Below are 12,443 nucleotides of genomic sequence, written 5' to 3'. Positions count from 1 at the left end.
TCTCCGCACACAGGCCTATGTAGGACTCTAAACAAGATGTTTCACTTTCACTAATCCACAGAGCAAGAGTTGTTTTGGCTTTATTGTGTTGTCATTTACCAGCACAACAGATGCCAATATTTCTTTCAGCGAGACTGGCCTCTGCCAATAGGTCTAGATCTTTATGGCACAGGAAGAGTTACCTCCGCATTGGTAGTTCTTTTCCCCCCTCAATTGCTACTGTCCCATGTAGTCAGAGTAACAGTGATGTGAGTAACTCTGAAGAAAGGTTGACAGCAGTATCGGACTTTGACTGCAGCCTCGCAAATCGATGTTTGTGTCTTTTGGACGAACATCATATATAGCAGTGAGTTTGTGAGATCGTGTTGGATGTGGCATCCCACAGGAGTCATATGAACTGCTGATGGCTGCTCTAAGGGAGGAACAGTTTAACCTGCGCCTCTGAATCACTTATATATGATGTTTCTAGTCTCTTTTGACAGGCACAGATTGAACCAAAATGGTCTCTCCTCCTCCTCCTGAATCCTGGAGCATTTGATTTGGACATTCTGTGACCATGACCAAATCTGGAAACTGTTACTGGGCCTGAATCTCTTTGTCCCAGATCAGCCCATGTGAAATGTTATCTCTCCAGCCAAGGTCTTACTGCAGAGGAGGGAGATGGTCTCCATCACTGTGATGAGCAGATCAGTGGAAGTATTGGACATATCCGTCTTGTCTTCTTTCTCCCAGATGCTGAGAGGGTTATAAAGCATTTATTCAATGTAACTTTAGTTTAACTATCTATTATGATCATTTTAATGTAATAGTTATGTAATAATAATAGTATTGGTGTAGGATGCAATATATTTAATGTCAAATCACTTGACTATCACAAAAAATAAACCCTTATACTCTGAAATAAGCTACATGAAAATGGTCAAATAAATGGCATTTTCTCCTAAGGCAGAGGGAAATAGTGCTTAGATTCCCTGTTGGGTAGTTTATACTATCATGCATAATCTAAATCCCAAACGTCAACCTCCCAATTGGCGCAGCAGTCTAAGGCAATGCATCGTAGTGCTTGAGGCTACACTATAGACCCGGGTTCAATCCCAGGCTGTGTTGTAGCCAGCCACCTCTCCCAAATCCGTACGGGAGTTGCAGTGATGGGACAAGACTGTAACTACTAATTGGGGAGAAAAAGGGGTAAAAAATAAAAATAAGCCCAAACCTTGGTTGCTGCAAGCACTTTGTTGATGATTGCAAAAATGGCTGACATCTGCTCTCTGGTGGTTATGTGTTGCTAAAGCACCCTCCCTCTACTCACCCAGACAAACAACCTAGAAAAAAGCATAGCCTGCCCTTGGGCTGGAAATGCCAATTACACATCTTTAGGGGAAGCATGTTCTGAATGATGGGATGTATCTTTTAATTGAACCCGGCGCGTAGGTACGGGTGGGCCTGGGTGGGTGCAGGCCCACCTGCTGGGAGACAGGCCCATCCTGCTGGGAGACAGGCCCATCCTGCTGGGAGACAGGCGCACCCGCTGGGAGACAGGCCCATCCTGCTGGGAGACAGGCTGCTGGGAGACAGGCCCATCCTGCTGGGAGACAGGCCCATCCTGCTGGGAGACAGGCCCACCTGCTGGGAGACAGGCCCATCCTGCTGGGAGACAGGCCCACCTGCTGGGAGACAGGCCCATCCTGCTGGGAGACATGCCCATCCTGCTGGGAGACAGGCCATTCCTGCTGGGAGACAGGCCCACCTGCGGGAGACAGGCCCATCCTGCTGGGAGACAGGCCCATCCTGCTGGGAGACAGGCCCATTCTGCTGGGAGACAGGCCATTCCTGCTGGGAGACAGGCCCACCTGCTGGGAGACAGGCCCATCCTGCTGGGAGACAGGCCCATCCTGCTGGGAGACAGGCCCATCCTGCTGGGAGACAGGCCCACCCGCTGGGAGACAGGCCCATCCTGCTGGGAGACAGGCCCATCCTGCTGGGAGACAGGCCCATCCTGCTGGGAGACAGGCCCATCCTGCTGGGAGACAGGCCCATCCTGCTGGGAGACAGGCCCATCCTGCTGGGAGACAGGCCCATCCTGCTGGGAGACAGGCCCATCCTGCTGGGAGACAGGCCCACCTGCTGGGAGACAGGCCCATCCTGCTGGGAGAGGCCATCCTGCTGGGAGACAGGCCCATCCTGCTGGGAGACAGGCCCATTCCTGCTGGGAGACAGGCCCACCTGTTGGGAGACAGGCCCATCCTGCTGGGAGACAGGCCCATCCTGCTGGGAGACAGGCCCATTCTGCTGGGAGACAGGCCCATCCTGCTGGGAGACAGGCCCATCCTGCTGGGAGACAGGCCCATCCTGCTGGGAGACAGGCCCATCCTGCTGGGAGACAGGCCCATCCTGCTGGGAGACAGGCCCACCCGCTGGGAGACAGGCCCATCCTGCTGGGAGACAGGCCCATCCTGCTGGGAGACAGGCCCATCCTGCTGGGAGACAGGCCCATCCTGCTGGGAGACAGGCCCACCTGCTGGGAGACAGGCCCATCCTGCTGGGAGACAGGCCCATCCTGCTGGGAGACAGGCCCATCCTGCTGGGAGACAGGCCCACCTGCTGGGAGACAGGCCCATCCTGCTGGGAGACAGGCCCATCCTGCTGGGAGACAGGCCCACCTGCTGGGAGACAGGCCCATCCTGCTGGGAGACAGGCCCACCTGCTGGGAGACAGGCCCATCCTGCTGGGAGACAGGCCCATCCTGCTGGGAGACAGGCCCATCCTGCTGGGAGACAGGCCCATCCTGCTGGGAGACAGGCCCATCCTGCTGGGAGACAGGCCCACCTGCTGGGAGACAGGCCCATCCTGCTGGGAGACAGGCCCATCCTGCTGGGAGACAGGCCCATTCTGCTGGGAGACAGGCCCATCCTGCTGGGAGACAGGCCATCCTGCTGGGAGACAGGCCCATTCCTGCTGGGAGACAGGCCCATCCTGCTGGGAGACAGGCCCATCCTGCTGGGAGACAGGCCCATCCTGCTGGGAGACAGGCCCATCCTGCTGGGAGACAGGCCCATCCTGCTGGGAGACAGGCCCATCCTGCTGGGAGACAGGCCCATCCTGCTGGGAGACAGGCCCATCCTGCTGGGAGACAGGCCATTCCTGCTGGGAGACAGGCCCACCTGCTGGGAGACAGGCCCATCCTGCTGGGAGACAGGCCCATCCTGCTGGGAGACAGGCCCATTCCTGCTGGGAGACAGGCCCATCCTGCTGGGAGACAGGCCCATCCTGCTGGGAGACAGGCCCATCCTGCTGGGAGACAGGCCCACCTGCTGGGAGACAGGCCCATCCTGCTGGGAGACAGGCCATTCCTGCTGGGAGACAGGCCCATCCTGCTGGGAGACAGGCCCATCCTGCTGGGAGACAGGCCCATCCTGCTGGGAGACAGGCCCATCTTGCTGGGAGACAGGCCATTCCTGCTGGGAGACAGGCCCATCCTGCTGGGAGACAGGCCCATCTTGCTGGGAGACAGGCCCATCCTGCTGGGAGACAGGCCAATCCTGCTGGGAGACAGGCCCATCCTGCCCATCCTGGGAGACAGGCCCATCCTGCTGGGAGACAGGCCCATCCTGCTGGGAGACAGGCCCATCCTGCTGGGAGACAGGCCATTCCTGCTGGGAGACAGGCCCATCCTGCTGGGAGACAGGCCATTCCTGCTGGGAGACAGGCCCACCTGCTGGGAGACAGGCCCATCCTGCTGGGAGACAGGCCCATCCTGCTGGGAGACAGGCCATTCCTGCTGGGAGACAGGCCCATCCTGTTGGGAGACAGGCCCATCCTGCTGGGAGACAGGCCCACCTGCTGGGAGACAGGCCCATCCTGCTGGGAGACAGGCCCACCTGCTGGGAGACAGGCCCATCCTGCTGGGAGACAGGCCATTCCTGCTGGGAGACAGGCCCATCCTGCTGGGAGACAGGCCCATCCTGCTGGGAGACAGGCCCATCCTGCTGGGAGACAGGCCCACCTGCTGGGAGACAGGCCATTCCTGCTGGGAGACAGGCCCATCCTGCTGGGAGACAGGCCCATCCTGCTGGGAGACAGGCCCATCCTGCTGGGAGACAGGCCCATCCTGCTGGGAGACAGGCCCATCTTGCTGGGAGACAGGCCCACCCACTGGGAGACAGGCCCATCCTGCTGGGAGACAGGCCCATCCTGCTGGGAGACAGGCCCATCTTGCTGGGAGACAGGCCCATCCTGCTGGGAGACAGGCCCATCTTGCTGGGAGACAGGCCCACCCGCTGGGAGACAGGCCCATCCTGCTGGGAGACAGGCCCACCCGCTGGGAGACAGGCCCATCCTGCTGGGAGACAGGCCCATCTTGCTGGGAGACAGGCCCATCCTGCTGGGAGACAGGCCCATCTTGCTGGGAGACAGGCCCACCCGCTGGGAGACAGGCCCACCCGCTGGGAGACAGGCCCATCCTGCTGGGAGACAGGCCCATCCTGCTGGGAGACAGGCCCATTCTGCTGGGAGACAGGCCCATCCTGCTGGGAGACAGGCCATTCCTGCTGGGAGACAGGCCCATTCTGCTGGGAGACAGGCCCATCCTGCTGGGAGACAGGCCCATCCTGCTGGGAGACAGGCCATTCCTGCTGGGAGACAGGCCCATTCTGCTGGGAGACAGGCCCACCTGCTGGGAGACAGGCCCATCCTGCTGGGAGACAGGCCATTCCTGCTGGGAGACAGGCCCATCCTGCTGGGAGACAGGCCCATCCTGCTGGGAGACAGGCCCATCTTGCTGGGAGACAGGCCCATTCCTGCTGGGAGACAGGCCCATTCCTGCTGGGAGACAGGCCCATCCTGCTGGGAGACAGGCCCATCCTGCTGGGAGACAGGCCCATCCTGCTGGGAGACAGGCCCATCCTGCTGGGAGACAGGCCCATTCTGCTGGGAGACAGGCCCATCTTGCTGGGAGACAGGCCCATCCTGCTGGGAGACAGGCCATTCCTGCTGGGAGACAGGCCCATTCTGCTGGGAGACAGGCCATTCCTGCTGGGAGACAGGCCCACCTGCTGGGAGACAGGCCCATCCTGCTGGGAGACAGGCCCATCCTGCTGGGAGACAGGCCATTCCTGCTGGGAGACAGGCCCATCCTGTTGGGAGACAGGCCCATCCTGCTGGGAGACAGGCCCATCTTGCTGGGAGACAGGCCCACCTGCTGGGAGACAGGCCCATCCTGCTGGGAGACAGGCCATTCCTGCTGGGAGACAGGCCCATCCTGCTGGGAGACAGGCCATTCCTGCTGGGAGACAGGCCCATCCTGCTGGGAGACAGGCCCATCCTGCTGGGAGACAGGCCCATCTTGCTGGGAGACAGGCCATTCCTGCTGGGAGACAGGCCATTCCTGCTGGGAGACAGGCCCATCTTGCTGGGAGACAGGCCCATCCTGCTGGGAGACAGGCCAATCCTGCTGGGAGACAGGCCCATCCTGCTGGGAGACAGGCCCATCCTGCTGGGAGACAGGCCCATCCTGCTGGGAGACAGGCCCATCCTGCTGGGAGACAGGCCCATCTTGCTGGGAGACAGGCCCATCCTGCTGGGAGACAGGCCATTCCTGCTGGGAGACAGGCCCATTCTGCTGGGAGACAGGCCATTCCTGCTGGGAGACAGGCCCACCTGCTGGGAGACAGGCCCATCCTGCTGGGAGACAGGCCCATCCTGCTGGGAGACAGGCCATTCCTGCTGGGAGACAGGCCCATCCTGTTGGGAGACAGGCCCATCCTGCTGGGAGACAGGCCCACCTGCTGGGAGACAGGCCCATCCTGCTGGGAGACAGGCCCACCTGCTGGGAGACAGGCCCATCCTGCTGGGAGACAGGCCCATTCCTGCTGGGAGACAGGCCCATCCTGCTGGGAGACAGGCCCATCCTGCTGGGAGACAGGCCCATCTTGCTGGGAGACAGGCCCATCCTGCTGGGAGACAGGCCCATCCTGCTGGGAGACAGGCCCATCCTGCTGGGAGACAGGCCCATCTTGCTGGGAGACAGGCCCATCCTGCTGGGAGACAGGCCCATCTTGCTGGGAGACAGGCCCACAGGCCCTGCTGGGAGACAGGCCCATCCTGCTGGGAGACAGGCCCACCTGCTGGGAGACAGGCCCATCCTGCTGGGAGACAGGCCATTCCTGCTGGGAGACAGGCCCATCCTGCTGGGAGACAGGCCCATCCTGCTGGGAGACAGGCCCATCTTGCTGGGAGACAGGCCCACCCGCTGGGAGACAGGCCCATCCTGCTGGGAGACAGGCCCATCCTGCTGGGAGACAGGCCCATCCTGCTGGGAGACAGGCCCATCCTGCTGGGAGACAGGCCCATCTTGCTGGGAGACAGGCCCACCCGCTGGGAGACAGGCCCATCCTGCTGGGAGACAGGCCCATCCTGCTGGGAGACAGGCCCATCTTGCTGGGAGACAGGCCCATCCTGCTGGGAGACAGGCCCATCCTGCTGGGAGACAGGCCCATCCTGCTGGGAGACAGGCCCATCTTGCTGGGAGACAGGCCCATCCTGCTGGGAGACAGGCCCATCCTGCTGGGAGACAGGCCCATCCTGCTGGGAGACAGGCCCATCTTGCTGGGAGACAGGCCCACCCGCTGGGAGACAGGCCCACCCGCTGGGAGACAGGCCCATCCTGCTGGGAGACAGGCCCATCCTGCTGGGAGACAGGCCCATCCTGCTGGGAGACAGGCCCACCCACTGGGAGACAGGCCCATCCTGCTGGGAGACAGGCCCATCTTGCTGGGAGACAGGCCCATCCTGCTGGGAGACAGGCCCACCTGCTGGGAGACAGGCCCATCCTGCTGGGAGACAGGCCATTCCTGCTGGGAGACAGGCCCATTCTGCTGGGAGACAGGCCCATCCTGTTGGGAGACAGGCCCATCCTGCTGGGAGACAGGCCCACCTGCTGGGAGACAGGCCATTCCTGCTGGGAGACAGGCCCATCCTGCTGGGAGACAGGCCCATCCTGCTGGGAGACAGGCCCATCTTGCTGGGAGACAGGCCCATCCTGCTGGGAGACAGGCCCATCCTGCTGGGAGACAGGCCCATCCTGCTGGGAGACAGGCCCATCTTGCTGGGAGACAGGCCCATTCCTGCTGGGAGACAGGCCCATCCTGCTGGGAGACAGGCCCATCTTGCTGGGAGACAGGCCATTCCTGCTGGGAGACAGGCCATTCCTGCTGGGAGACAGGCCCATCTTGCTGGGAGACAGGCCCATCCTGCTGGGAGACAGGCCAATCCTGCTGGGAGACAGGCCCACCCTGCTGGGAGACAGGCCCATTCTGCTGGGAGACAGGCCCATCCTGCTGGGAGACAGGCCATTCCTGCTGGGAGACAGGCCCATCCTGCTGGGAGACAGGCCCACCTGCTGGGAGACAGGCCCATCCTGCTGGGAGACAGGCCATTCCTGCTGGGAGACAGGCCCATCCTGCTGGGAGACAGGCCCATCCTGCTGGGAGACAGGCCCATCTTGCTGGGAGACAGGCCCACCCACTGGGAGACAGGCCCATCCGCTGGGAGACAGGCCCATCCTGCTGGGAGACAGGCCCATCTTGCTGGGAGACAGGCCCATCCTGCTGGGAGACAGGCCCATCTTGCTGGGAGACAGGCCCACCCGCTGGGAGACAGGCCCATCCTGCTGGGAGACAGGCCCACCCGCTGGGAGACAGGCCCACCCTGCTGGGAGACAGGCCCATCTGCTGGGAGACAGGCCCATCCTGCTGGGAGACAGGCCCATCTGCTGGGAGACAGGCCCATCTTGCTCCTGCTGGGAGACAGGCCCATCCTGCTGGGAGACAGGCCCATCCTGCTGGGAGACAGGCCCATCCTGCTGGGAGACAGGCCCATCCTGCTGGGAGACAGGCCATTCCTGCTGGGAGACAGGCCCATCTTGCTGGGAGACAGGCCCATCCTGCTGGGAGACAGGCCCATCTTGCTGGGAGACAGGCCCATCCTGCTGGGAGACAGGCCCATCCTGCTGGGAGACAGGCCCATCCTGCTGGGAGACAGGCCCATCCTGCTGGGAGACAGGCCCATCCTGCTGGGAGACAGGCCCATCCTGCTGGGAGACAGGCCCATCCTGCTGGGAGACAGGCCCATCCTGCTGGGAGACAGGCCCATCCTGCTGGGAGACAGGCCCATCTTGCTGGGAGACAGGCCCATCCTGCTGGGAGACAGGCCCATCCTGCTGGGAGACAGACAGGCCCATCCTGCTGGGAGACAGGCCCATCCTGCTGGGAGACAGGCCCACCTGCTGGGAGACAGGCCCATCCTGCTGGGAGACAGGCCCATCCAGGCTGGGAGACAGGCCCATCCTGCTGGGAGACAGGCCCATCCTGCTGGGAGACAGGCCCATCCTGCTGGGAGACAGGCCCATCCTGCTGGGAGACAGGCCCATCCTGCTGGGAGACAGGCCCATCCTGCTGGGAGACAGGCCCATCCTGCTGGGAGACAGGCCATCCTGCTGGGAGACAGGCCCATCCTGCTGGGAGACAGGCCCATCTTGCTGGGAGACAGGCCCATCCTGCTGGGAGACAGGCCCACCTGCTGGGAGACAGGCCCATCCTGCTGGGAGACAGGCCCATCCTGCTGGGAGACAGGCCCATTCTGCTGGGAGACAGGCCCATCCTGCTGGGAGACAGGCCCATCCTGCTGGGAGACAGGCCCATCTTGCTGGGAGACAGGCCCATCCTGCTGGGAGACAGGCCATTCCTGCTGGGAGACAGGCCCATCCTGCTGGGAGACAGGCCCATCCTGCTGGGAGACAGGCCCATCCTGCTGGGAGACAGGCCCATCCTGCTGGGAGACAGGCCCATCCTGCTGGGAGACAGGCCCATCCTGCTGGGAGACAGGCCATTCCTGCTGGGAGACAGGCCCATCCTGCTGGGAGACAGGCCCATCCTGCTGGGAGACAGGCCCATCTTGCTGGGAGACAGGCCCACCCACTGGGAGACAGGCCCATCCGCTGGGAGACAGGCCCATCCTGCTGGGAGACAGGCCCATCTTGCTGGGAGACAGGCCCATCCTGCTGGGAGACAGGCCCATCCTGCTGGGAGACAGGCCCATCTTGCTGGGAGACAGGCCCATTCCTGCTGGGAGACAGGCCATTCCTGCTGGGAGACAGGCCCATCTTGCTGGGAGACAGGCCCATCCTGCTGGGAGACATCCTGCTGGGAGACAGGCCCACCCTGCTGGGAGACAGGCCCATTCCTGCTGGGAGACAGGCCCATCCTGCTGGGAGACAGGCCCATCCTGCTGGGAGACAGGCCCATCCTGCTGGGAGACAGGCCATTCCTGCTGGGAGACAGGCCCATCCTGCTGGGAGACAGGCCCATCCTGCTGGGAGACAGGCCCATCCTGCTGGGAGACAGGCCCATCCTGCTGGGAGACAGGCCCATCCTGCTGGGAGACAGGCCCATCCTGCTGGGAGACAGGCCCATCCTGCTGGGAGACAGGCCCATCCTGCTGGGAGACAGGCCCATTCCTGCTGGGAGACAGGCCATTCCTGCTGGGAGACAGGCCCATCTGCTGGGAGACAGGCCCATCCTGCTGGGAGACAGGCCATTCCTGCTGGGAGACAGGCCCATCCTGCTGGGAGACAGGCCCATCCTGCTGGGAGACAGGCCCATCCTGCTGGGAGACAGGCCCATCCTGCTGGGAGACAGGCCCATCTTGCTGGGAGACAGGCCCATCCTGCTGGGAGACAGGCCATTCCTGCTGGGAGACAGGCCCATTCTGCTGGGAGACAGGCCCATCCTGCTGGGAGACAGGCCCATCCTGCTGGGAGACAGGCCATTCCTGCTGGGAGACAGGCCCATCCTGTTGGGAGACAGGCCCATCCTGCTGGGAGACAGGCCCATCCTGCTGGGAGACAGGCCCACCCTGCTGGGAGACAGGCCCATCCTGCTGGGAGACAGGCCCATCCTGCTGGGAGACAGGCCCATCTTGCTGGGAGACAGGCCCATCCTGCTGGGAGACAGGCCCATCCTGCTGGGAGACAGGCCCATCCTGCTGGGAGACAGGCCCATCCTGCTGGGAGACAGGCCCATCCTGCTGGGAGACAGGCCCATCCTGCTGGGAGACAGGCCCATCCTGCTGGGAGACAGGCCCATCTTGCTGGGAGACAGGCCCATCCTGCTGGGAGACAGGCCATTCCTGCTGGGAGACAGGCCCATCCTGTTGGGAGACAGGCCCATCCTGCTGGGAGACAGGCCCACCTGCTGGGAGACAGGCCCATCCTGCTGGGAGACAGGCCCACCTGCTGGGAGACAGGCCCATCTTGCTGGGAGACAGGCCCATCCTGCTGGGAGACAGGCCAATCCTGCTGGGAGACAGGCCCATCCTGCTGGGAGACAGGCCCATCCTGCTGGGAGACAGGCCCATCCTGCTGGGAGACAGGCCCATCCTGCTGGGAGACAGGCCCATCCTGCTGGGAGACAGGCCCATCTTGCTGGGAGACAGGCCCACCCGCTGGGAGACAGGCCCACCCGCTGGGAGACAGGCCCATCCTGCTGGGAGACAGGCCCATCCTGCTGGGAGACAGGCCCATCCTGCTGGGAGACAGGCCCACCCGCTGGGAGACAGGCCCATCCTGCTGGGAGACAGGCCCATCCTGCTGGGAGACAGGCCCATCCTGCTGGGAGACAGGCCCACCCACTGGGAGACAGGCCCATCCTGCTGGGAGACAGGCCCATCCTGCTGGGAGACAGGCCCATCCTGCTGGGAGACAGGCCCATCCTGCTGGGAGACAGGCCCATCCTGCTGGGAGACAGGCCATTCCTGCTGGGAGACAGGCCCATTCTGCTGGGAGACAGGCCCATCCTGTTGGGAGACAGGCCCATCCTGCTGGGAGACAGGCCCACCTGCTGGGAGACAGGCCATTCCTGCTGGGAGACAGGCCCATCCTGCTGGGAGACAGGCCCATCCTGCTGGGAGACAGGCCCATCCTGCTGGGAGACAGGCCCATCCCATGGGAGACAGGCCCATCCTGCTGGAGAGACAGGCCCATCCTGCTGGGAGACAGGCCCATCCTGCTGGGAGACAGGCCATTCCTGCTGGGAGACAGGCCCATCCTGCTGGGAGACAGGCCCATCCTGGGAGACAGGCCATCCTGCTGGGAGACAGGCCCATTCCTGCTGGGAGACAGGCCCATCTTGCTGGGAGACAGGCCCATCCTGCTGGGAGACAGGCCCATCCTGCTGGGAGACAGGCCCACCCTGCTGGGAGACAGGCCCATTCTGCTGGGAGACAGGCCCATCCTGCTGGGAGACAGGCCCATCCTGCTGGGAGACAGGCCCATTCCTGCTGGGAGACAGGCCCATCCTGCTGGGAGACAGGCCATTCCTGCTGGGAGACAGGCCCATCCTGCTGGGAGACAGGCCCATCCTGCTGGGAGACAGGCCCATCCTGCTGGGAGACAGGCCCATTCCTGCTGGGAGACAGGCCCATCCTGCTGGGAGACAGGCCCATCCTGCTGGGAGACAGGCCCATCCTGCTGGGAGACAGGCCCATCCTGCTGGGAGACAGGCCCATCCTGCTGGGAGACAGGCCCATCCTGCTGGGAGACAGGCCATTCCTGCTGGGAGACAGGCCCATTCTGCTGGGAGACAGGCCCATCCTGCTGGGAGACAGGCCCATCCTGCTGGGAGACAGGCCCATCCTGCTGGGAGACAGGCCATTCCTGCTGGGAGACAGGCCCATCCTGCTGGGAGACAGGCCCATCCTGCTGGGAGACAGGCCCATCCTGCTGGGAGACAGGCCCATCCTGCTGGGAGACAGGCCCATCTTGCTGGGAGACAGGCCCATCCTGCTGGGAGACAGGCCCATCCTGCTGGGAGACAGGCCCATCCTGCTGGGAGACAGGCCCATCTTGCTGGGAGACAGGCCCATCCTGCTGGGAGACAGGCCCATCCTGCTGGGAGACAGGCCCATCCTGCTGGGAGACAGGCCCATCTTGCTGGGAGACAGGCCCATTCTGCTGGGAGACAGGCCCATCCTGCTGGGAGACAGGCCCATCCTGCTGGGAGACAGGCCATTCCTGCTGGGAGACAGGCCCATTCTGCTGGGAGACAGGCCATTCCTGCTGGGAGACAGGCCCACCTGCTGGGAGACAGGCCCATCCTGCTGGGAGACAGGCCCATCCTGCTGGGAGACAGGCCATTCCTGCTGGGAGACAGGCCCATCCTGTTGGGAGACAGGCCCATCCTGCTGGGAGACAGGCCCACCTGCTGGGAGACAGGCCCATCCTGCTGGGAGACAGGCCCACCTGCTGGGAGACAGGCCCATCCTGCTGGGAGACAGGCCATTCCTGCTGGGAGACAGGCCCATTCTGCTGGGAGACAGGCCCATCCTGTTGGGAGACAGGCCCATCCTGCTGGGAGACAGGCCCACCTGCTGGGAGACAGGCCATTCCTGCT

The sequence above is a fragment of the Oncorhynchus nerka genome, linkage group LG3 (genome assembly GCF_034236695.1).
Source record: "Oncorhynchus nerka isolate Pitt River linkage group LG3, Oner_Uvic_2.0, whole genome shotgun sequence".
Taxonomy (NCBI): domain Eukaryota; kingdom Metazoa; phylum Chordata; class Actinopteri; order Salmoniformes; family Salmonidae; genus Oncorhynchus; species Oncorhynchus nerka.
Note: the sequence above shows the minus strand (reverse complement) of the source record.